Genomic DNA, 11,275 nt, shown 5'->3' with positions numbered 1-11,275 from the left:
AAGTTAGAAAAATCAAAGACGAAAATGGCTATTTTTAAACTATTGGAGCAAAACCGTTAAAATGACCAAACCACATGGATCAAAACAGAAGTTTACTCTTATTATTATTATTATTATTATTATTATTATTATTATTATTATTATTATTATTGTTTGATATTATAATTAAATACATGTACGGTTCTGTTTGATATCGGTACAAGAAGGTAAAAACCGGTATCAGTCTCGTATAAAAAACGCCAAAAGTCGTTACCGAATTGTTATTGAAAATCTTTTAGTTCGGGAATTTCGGTACTGGCACCCGGTACCATTTGCTCATCCTTGATCACGGGTGCCGTAGATTTTCTTCAACTTTTAATGATTTCTTTTTTTTAATTTCAAGGGTAGGGATGAGGTCGGTGCTAACCGATACCAAATCGATACTGGTACCGAAAATACCGGTTACAGTACTGGTATATGAAGGTAAAAATCGGTACCAGGAACGCCAAAAGTCGGTACCGAATTGGTACTTAACATCTTTCGGTTCGGACAATTCAGTACCGGTACCCAATACCGTTTGCTTATCTTTGACCACGGATTTTATACGAACAACATCATTACCATACAACTTATTTATTAATTTTCTTTCGGTTATCTTTTAGTGTTTTTTCTACATTTTCTTTTTATCTTGTCAACGGTTACGTGTGCAACGCGCTCGTAGTGATTTCAAAACACATGTAAACACAAACTAAATAATAAAAGAAGTTCGCCGCAACACGGCGACGGTGATAAACCTAGTTTATTTCAATTTTGATATTGTGTCCAACCAAACATGCTATCACCTGAATTTATATTATAATTTAAATCATGGTTATCAACGGCATAAAAGGGTGAATCTAGGGCCTCAATGCAAGGTATTTAAAAAGTGAAGTTTGCCTGAAAATGCGCCTGTAGGCCTGAAAGTGAGGCTTTTGAAGCGAAGCGGGAAGGTTGGGTTGGGCCTGAAAAGTGGGCACTGGCGTGCGCCTGAACGAGCCTTGACAACATAGATTTCAATAAGTTCTAACAAAATTGTTAACAAAACTCCCCACCCAATCTTGATTTGTAATATGTGTATTTGAAAAACACTCTTATATTATAATCCATTTTCAGGAACATAATGTATTAGTCTTGATTAACTATTGTGGTGAAATCATCCACATTGAAGACTCATAAACATTTGGTTTTGAATATGGTTCATAGTTATCAAATTTACTGGGGCAAGACAATGTGATGAAGATAAATAGAAACAGTTAATGTTTGAAATGTGGCTGCCTTATTCACACGTGAACCAAATTAGGTGTCTAAGACTATGCGTCGTGGCTCAAGCAAACACAAGGATTCATCATTTCATCCTGTAGTATTGCTCTATTTGCAGTGGCGGATCTTGCCCGTTGAACGTCCCAGGGCCGAAAGACACGGGCACTAAAAAATGCCCGGGCCGAACATAGTATATATAAAAAATTTCGATCGAAATGCGAAAAATTAGCACTACGGCCGAAATACTTGCCAGGGCCGTGGCCCTGGCACAGGCCTTCTAAGAACCGCCCCTGTCTATCTGGCGCTTACTGGACACTGGATAAAGTCAATGCTGAAGCGTCATTACCCTATTGTGATCCAGGTAAGCAGTGCCTTCAGCGAGTTTTTTATTTTTTATTTATTTTATGTTTATTCTTTCTAAATGTGTAAATGAAAATAAATACAAAACTAATTCATATAAAATATCACAATAAAATAGAAAGAGGTTTTGTGAGAGTGAGAGATAGAAAATATGTGAGAAATGTGGGAGTACGAGATGTTTTTCACACTCGTGTAGGGCTGATCGCATTGGCGCTTGTGGCACGTCTTTACAGTGTTCGCGAGCAATCGCTTGTTGACGTGGCTCGCGGTAGGCTGCTCGCGTGACCACAACGCACAATCTAACATGGATACCTCATCACCTCTATAACATAGAAAAAGGAAACAATGAATACGAGCCATCAAATTTAAAAACGTATAACTTTCCTAAACTTGAGTTTGTGAGTCTATTAAAGACATTATCTTTTGCAAAATTTCTTATTTTAGAGAAATTTATATATTTTTATTCATGTGTATGTTATATTGTTATGTCAAGTCATGAATTTATTAAAATAAACTGACTATGAAAACTTAGGTGAAATGATGGTTATGCTAAAAAAATATTTAAAAAGACAAGAAATAAGTTTAGCCATTCTGTGGCCAAGATTAAAGATATCGATAGCACTAAAATCGTCTGTCACTGAGGCATGAATCCATAGGAATCTTTCTTCTTGTTGCAGCACTGTTGTAGTGTTGACATTTTAGAACCATGACAACAAAACTAGAAGACAGGCTAGCTTGAGGGATATATGGCCCTTATCTCTTTTACAATATATGGTCAGTCACTCATATATCTTGTATTGTAGTTGATAAGTCCTCGTGAGGGGCATATATCTTATCCTCAGTGCATAATGTTTCGGGCTAGGGTTTTCTAATTTGGGTACCCTTATCCATGTGCTTAAAATCTTCTCCTTCTATGTGACTGATGTGCTTAAAATCTTTTCATTATATGTGATTATTTTTTACATCCACACTTGTTATATGTGATCTTGGCCTTTTCATCACATGCTTTTTCAACATGACACCATTTTCACTGATTAGTTAGTATTCAATCATTTTGTAACTCCAAGTTTGGCATTCACTTCAATATAAAATAAAGTTTTGGAATCAAAATTAGAATCTAATCGAGCCGAGATGTTCGTAAGTTCATTGAGATCGCTAAAAGCTTTTATCAAGTTGAGCTTAAAACGACCCCGGGCTTATATTGCAGCTATTCTAATTAATAAATTAACGAGTTTGAGCTTGAAATTCACTTATCGAGCTTGATCAGGTTTGCAAGTTTAAAGGTGTCCATTATGTATAAAGCTTTTATTGAATACCTTAAATATACATACATATATATAGGGTGAGGTTCGTGTAAAAAGGATCTTTTTCGTGAGAAGTGTGAGAAGGCATAGAAATTAACATGTCGGCATCATGTTTTGAACTTAATCATGATGTTTTGGGTTGTTTCGGCAAGAAAAACACCAAACATAACAATTTAAAACACAATGCAACGTATTATGGGCGTGAAATTTAAAACACACTACTTAACGTTCTTGGCATGGTGTTTTAAGTTTTAAGCCTAGAATTCACTGCATTGTGTCTTAAATTGTTATGTTTGGTGTTTTTCTTGCCAAAACAACTTAAAACATTATGCCCAAGTCCAAAACATGATGTCTACGTATGAATTTTTATGCCTTCTCACGAAAAATGTCCTTTTACAGGATCCTAAGACTATATATACACACATATAATAGTTACTATTATATAAATTATTATATTAAACATAATTAAATTATATATGTTATATTTTGTATAAAAACTATAAGTGTGTGTAGTTAATAAATAGTTAGCAAAAAATTAATAATAATAATAATAATAATAATAATAATAATAATAATAATAACCGAGCTAAATTCAAATTTAAGAAACTAGAAAGAGCCGAGTTTGAGTTCTATGAATAAAGCTCTAGATGAGTCGGGCTCGAGCTCTCTTAAATTGAAAACCATGTCCATTATCAACGTAAAATGCTAAAAACACTTAAAAATGCCTTTAGTTAGTTCTTATATAAATTTTTACAAATTCTTCAAAACATGCATTTTCTCTTTAATTCTACAAATATCCTTACAAATACTTACATTTTCAATTTTTACCTTTTAAAATCCTATTATTTGTTTATACAAAACCACATAATTTTAAAAAATAGTTTTTTAGTAAATAAATATTTTAATGAAAGATTTTTTTTTTCTTTCCCTCAACTTTCAATGTTGTCATCTTTGCCTCTATTTTCTAAAAAATTAGACATTATCAGTTTGACTTCCTCGACTTACTATTACCTGTCATTATAAATTTAACTTCGTCTATGTGTAACGTCACTGAAGTCACTTGGACTTAGAAATTAATGTTTTTGTTTTATCCTTTTTTCGAGATTTGGTCGTTGCTCCGTTGCTACTTAGCATGGTGTTTGTTGCTAACATTTGGTCCCCAAGGTTTTTTTCTTTTAGTAAAAGGTTTTTTTTCCTTCCACTCAACTTTCAAAGTTGTCAACTTTGCCCCCATTTTATAAAAACTTTATACAGTATCACTTTGGTCTCATCGGCTTTCTAATACGTGTCAGTACAAATTTGACTTTGTTTACGCTTTACGTCATGTAAATTACTTGGTGTTAGAAATTCGTGGTTTTTAATTTTACACTTTCTCCCACTTTTAGTTGTCATTCAGATGCCATTTAGTACAGTTTTACGACCTCAGGTCCTCAACCCCACAACACATGAGCTTAGACTTGTGAAAAATTAATGTGGTTTACATGCCACTAAAGCATATGATGTACATATTATTAATTAACTCCAAAATAAGTTATAAGAAAACATAAAACACTCATCATCCCACATTCCACGACCCTTGATTGCCCTTCTCCTCTGATGGATTGCATAGGGGCATGAGACCCTAGCACGAACCTTTTAACAGGCGGTGGCCTAAAAACTCTAGTGTCATGACTTAAACTTTGTTTGACACCAATTTTGTTTTGATAATATATTTATATTAAACAATATATATGGAAATTATAATACAAATATATGTTTACCTCTTATCTCTACTTTTTTTTTACTAATTTTAACTCCTCTCTCTTCTCTTTCTATCTCATTTCCTCTCAATGCATTGGCCTTCTACAAAGGCCTCACCCCCAAATGTCATCCTCTCCAATGTAGCCCTATCCAACGATATGCCACATCACCCAAATAATGCACCTTCTAAATGAGCCCGTCGAAGAAGTTCTAAGGGTTTGGAATCAAATATTAAAGTGGTGCAGGGATATGAAGTGTAAATTCTCTACATTTCCTAAAGTTGGAAAGTTTGCTTGGCCAATCAACAACCAAAAAATCAGAAAGATGTGTTACGTGCGCAAACTGCAAAGTGCAATGCCTCCATTTTTAATGTGCTTTACTGCTTTAGTATTTCTTTCTTCTAAAAAGCTACTCTGAATAATGAAAAAAAGATAAATTACGTAACAATAGTATAAGAAAGAATTGCCCAAATCTAATTCGGCCACTTCAAAGGGAAACCCATTTGCTCAAGGATCAAGAGTAAAAACTTCCAACATAACGAGTCGTGAGCTTTTTCGAGGTCCACTTTAAAGAGCATACCTTTTCGTCTAGCCCGTCCCAACCATGCAATGGATTCGTTAATCATAAGGGACCCGTCTAGAATGCTACGGTTAGAGATAACCTACACGTTTATGTGTAAACGTTTATAAGTTACAAAAAGTATGAATAAATTATTTTAATGATTTATATATATATAACATAATGTAGGGTAGGGATCCTGTACATTAATCCAGAAGTGTGAGAAGTGTGAGAAATGTATTATAACACTATATATAACACTATATAACACCATATAGACACCGTATAACATTATGTAATACCATATAACACTATGTAACACTACATAACACTATATAACAATATATAACACTATACATCTATCATAGACATGCTATCAAACAAAACATAGTGTTACATTTGTTATATAGTGTTATATAGTGTTACATAGTGTTATATGGTGTTACATAGTGTTACCCGGTGTTTATATGGTGTTATATAGTGTTATAATACACTTCTCACACTTCTGGATTAATGTACATGATCCTCTATCTACACATGTATATGTATATGTAAAAACAAAAAATCTGAAAGAGTATGAACCATTAACAAAAAAATTGAACGACTATAGTTTATTCTTTTTATGTTGGATATTTTGTGATAATGTAATTTTCGAAAATATAGGAAATGCAGTTCTTGTTCTCTTAATTTTGTACCATTATACAATACTCCTTAACGCATGATACGTACGATATGAAATTACGAACATTATAAAACTTAAAACCCTAATCACGCATCTTGAGAAATCATTACAATGCATGATTATGTTTTTTCAACATGTGTGATTAAGGTTTTGCGTTTTATAATGTACGTTTCATATCGTACGTTAACTAATATTGTATTTTACACTTTCACCCACACACACACACACACACATATATATATAGAGAGAGAGAGAGAGAGCGGTTAACATACATTATGGGTAATCGTACTTCACGTACGCGACAATATTGGCCGTCAGATCCATGCGTGATTATTTTCAGTTTCAAATTCATGCGTGATTATTTTTCAGTGTTTAATACATGAGTCATTTGCGTGATTATTTAACACATGCGTAATTACTTCAGTGGCTTATTATACACATGCGTGATTATTTTTCCATGCGTGATAATAAAAAAACTGATCCATGCGTGATAATCTGCTCCATGCGTGATAATGACACAAAATCTGACGGTCAGTATTGTCGCGTACGTGAAGTATGATAAGGGCTTTTGTACATTATACTTTCTCTCTCTGTATATATATATATATATATATATAGATTGAGGTTCCTGTAAAAAATACCAAAAGTGTGAGAATGGTAAGAAAGAATCTCAGTTGTTAGATCTTTTAATCTAATGGTTGAGGTCAATAGGGACCAAATTGTAAAATTTGTTTTATTTTTTGGACTGATTTGAAAATTGTAGGGGCAATAGAGTCTTTTATATCCACTTGAAATAGGAAACTGTAAATCAAATCCCTACATTTTAGATTCTTCTTTCTTCTCCAGATCTTCGAATCCTCTTTCTCCTCCAGATTTTCGAATCTCCTTCTTCTCCAGATTCGTCCATCTCGAATTATCATCATCAGTCCATCTCGAATCATCATCATAATCTTTTTCGTTTTCTTTTTCCTTTCAATTTTTTTCTTCACCATCAATCATACAGTCGAATCTCACCAAACTGCTCAAACTTCAAATAAATCAAATAATCTTCGTGTTAGTTAATTAGTCTCTTTTCATTACTTGACTTTGTTGTACATTCTTCAGACTTACCAAAGAAGCAGCACTCACAATGTGAACACATATTATAAGGTAACATTACTTTAATTTCCTTTTTAAAGCACTAGTGTTTCCTTTACTTGAAATTTCTGGTTTAATAGAGATTGTGTCGAGCAATGGGAGAAGACGGGATGCGTTGGGGCCACCTCCCCACGACGGCGGGCGACAGTGGTGGTGGTGGCAGTGGAACGACGAGGTTGTAGTGTTATACAGAGTTATAATAGGGTAATATGGTGTTATATACTGTTCATAGTGTTTTTATAGTGATTTGTAGTGTTATGTACTTATTACAGTGTTATAAACTGTTGAATGGTGTTTTGTAGTGTCTTTAGTAGTGTTAGGTGTTATATAATTATTGGATGGTGTTATATAATTATTGAATGGTGTTATATATGTGCTGAATGGTGGTTGCAGTGTTATTCGTAGTGTTTTTATTGAGATCTTTAAAATGGTGATATATACTTATTGAATGGTGTTATATACTTATTGAATGGTGTTATATATGTGCTGAATGGTGGTTGCAGTGTTATTCTTTGTGTTTTTATAGAGAACTTTAAAATGGTGTTATATACTTATTGAATGGTGTAATATACTTATTGAATGGTGTTATATATGTGCTGAATAGTGATTGCAGTGTTATTTGTTGTGTTTTTTAGAGATCTTTAAAAAAATCATGTTCCTATAAATAAGGGTGGCGGTTATGGAAGGTTATCAATTAATTAAATCAATGATAAAATTACTTGTTTACCCTTTTGAATTAATTTACAATGAGGACACATGTCATCTCCATAATATTTCTCATACTTCTCACACTTTTAACGTTTTTTACAATAACCTTACCCTATATATATATATATATATATATATATATATATATATATATATATATAGATATACAGGCCTAAACCCTAAACCCTATATATATATATATACACAGACCGTTTAACGTACAATAGGGCTTATCATACGAGCGTACGCGAGGCTTTTTCAACGTGCGATTTCGTGTTTATCCCATGCGATTTCATCATCTTCACACCCCATGCGAAAATAGTATGTCCCATGCGATATCATTGCATATGTACCAACATGCGATTTTGCAAATTCCATGCACGCGCCTTTTTTTATAACATGCGAATTCACGTCGCGTATGCTCGTATGATAAACCCTATTGTGCGTTAGACTTTTTCGTTTTATATATATATATATATATATATATATATATATATATATATATATATATCTTTTTGGGTTTGTGTTCTAACAGTGTTGAAATATTGAAGTGAAATGGAAAAATGACATTTTGTCCCACATAAGAGGAGAGATAAAACTTGAGCTTGTTTATAAGTAGGGACTCTCCTCTCTTAGTGTTCCATGGAAGCACACACTAGTGAAGTCACGAGGGTGCGGACCCTAACTCCATAAGAGGGGAGACAAAACTTGAGGTGGTATATAAGTGGGGACTCTCCCCTCTTACCGTTCCATGGAAACACACATTAGTGAAGTCGCGAGGGTGTGGACTCTAACTTGCACACACGCGGGCGACAGGTGTTCTGATGCCGCACTTTGCACTTCGCACGCCGCTTGAGACCCGCATTTGTTTTGTTGGCCACGTTCACGTGGTTCAGTACAAAGGGTGTGTCTAAAGATGTTCAGACAATTTTATTTTTTCCTATAGTTCGTTTTTGCTATTTCAACTCAATCTTGCACTATAAAACCAATGTGAAACTTGGTTGCAAAATACACCAGAAAAACCAACACATGCAAAATATTCTTTGCTACTCTCTAATCTTTCTACTTCTTGTTTCAAGGTATTCTTTGGGTACTCGTGCCAGTCCCAGCAATACTAACTTATTTGGTTGTTGTACCCTAGGCCTTGTTTTAGGCCTTGTGTCAAACACAACCCTCGGCCATTTACCCTTTTTGTTTCATCTAAATTCTTGTATCTTGTTTTGTTTCAGTTGTAAAAGTATTTGTAATTTAGTGCTTCTTTTTATTTCTTGTATTGTAATCAATAAAAAAGTTTTATTTATTTTTATACGCAAATGACTCCGACATTTTATTCTTGCAATAAGTTAGTGCTCTGAAAAATCACCCATATTGTATATTGTATTAGGAAAAACGTACATTAGTATAATAACATTAAAGACGAGCTTTTTTATACAATTACATTGCTAAAAATGAATACTCGGACTATTGATAAAATTGATTTGAGGAATAATTAATAAAATAATCAAAGTTGACCAAAAAAAAATTCAAAATAGACATGGAATTAGTTTTCGCCAAAGTAATCACCTCATTTCCTTCGAACAGAACTACCACATCATCTCTGTCGACGGAGACGACTAGAATTTAGCCTACACATTTTGGTAAATAGTGTCAGCTAAGCCTTTACTTTTTTGGTGAAAAGTGTCGACTAACCTTAGTCAATACTTGTTTTCAAAATTCTTTGTCTAACTTTGATTGTTTATAGTAAATTCCCCTTGATTTAATCCATTAATGTTATTTTATGTCCAACCAGAAGTAAACTGTAATATTTGTGTTATTAATAATTTAAAATATACTAATTAATACATTTCAGTTCTATAACCAAAAAGGCCCCGACTAAACTAATAGGTTTCTTCCCAGCCAGAGGTTTGATTAAACTAACGGGTGGGGTGGTCAGGTGGTGGTAGTGGCAGGCAGGGGTGACCGCAACTGGTGAGGGCTGGTTAGGGAAGAAGATGAAGGGTATATTAGTAATTTCACACAAAACCTTACAAAAAAAATGAATGACCGTCAAATCCAAGGAATCAGAGTATTTAAACATGAAACACCAAAGAGCAAAGATGTTAAGGATGGACGAAATCTGTTATTTTTAAGCAAACCTCAGAGACGAAAATTCCAATTTACTCTAAGTTATAACTATGTGTCTTCTAACCACCTTTACCAATATCACTTTGTATATTTATTAAGCAAGCTTTTCACAAAAACTTACCACCACAATCTTTATTTTTCATTTTTGTAAACATTTCTTGGTGATGTATATATATACACCTTTAAACATTTTTCATATTAGAAATAAGATTATAAATTAACAAGAAAAAAAGTGAAGGGTTTCGTGAGTATATTATAATATGAGTTAATTTCAAAAATAGTCATTATGGTTTGTAAAGCATGTTGGCATGGTTCATGGAGTTTGCTATGACATGTCATGACAACAAGGATAACAGATAAATGTCATTATATTTTATATACACTAGGTATTACCTCAATTAAAATTTCTTAAAGTGACTCTTGGTGTAATTTTTTATACGTTAGATATTCTTTAATAATTTTTTATACATCGGATATATCCTTTTATCCCCTCAAGTGTCATAACTCCCTTTCAAATCATTAGCGTGATTGTAGGAATATATGGAATCTCTAGTTTGACCCGAGAAAGAGTTGATCTTGATGTTGAATCTCTTTAGAAGATACCAAAGCAACGACTGTTTGTTTAAGTTTTTAATGGACTTTTAATTATTCAAGCCTGTTACTAGTTTATTACTTAATGGTTCAGACTGTTTATTTCGCGAGCAGATGTCTTATTGGTTTAGACATTTGTCTCTGAATGGTTAATCATTATACTAAGTCTGAATGGTTAAAATATCTTATCTGAATTGGTCAGATATTTCCATCTGAATGGTTAAGCACTATTGACTCTTAACTCTTACTGATTTAGCACTTACTCATTCAGAAGTTGTTAAACAATCCCTAATTATACCAAAGCAAACACTTAAACATGCATAAAACTTTATTTGCAACATGTATTGCTTGACTTTTAACACCAGATCAAGGTTATACCGATATCTTACTTATTCACATTTGCAAAATGTCATGTTTTTAATTGTATCCATCAATTATAAATGTTAGATGGTACGGGCATCATAATTAATAATATTACTAGGCATATTTTACCAGTGCCGTTCCTACGTTTTCGGAGGCCCTAATCGAACTACGAAGTGGTGGCCCTTTTGCAAAATTATCATTTTCAACATATTTAGTAACAAAACCCTCCTCATTTATCCGGGCTTGGGACCGGCAATTATAAACTAAAAAGTTTATAATTCGCATAGTTTTTTTTGAAAGTCATATGTTTTCTATAATTATAGTATATCTTTAAATAAAAACTACTTTTCTAGCTTTAACCGAGGCAAATTGTTTGATGAAATTATCGTAATTAGCCCCAATTCAACAAATTAGCCCTAATTCAACAACT

This window comes from Helianthus annuus, chromosome 14 (genome assembly GCF_002127325.2).
Source record: "Helianthus annuus cultivar XRQ/B chromosome 14, HanXRQr2.0-SUNRISE, whole genome shotgun sequence".
Lineage (NCBI taxonomy): Eukaryota > Viridiplantae > Streptophyta > Magnoliopsida > Asterales > Asteraceae > Helianthus > Helianthus annuus.
The sequence above is the reverse complement of the archived record's forward strand: the minus strand, read 5'-3'. Positions refer to the sequence as shown.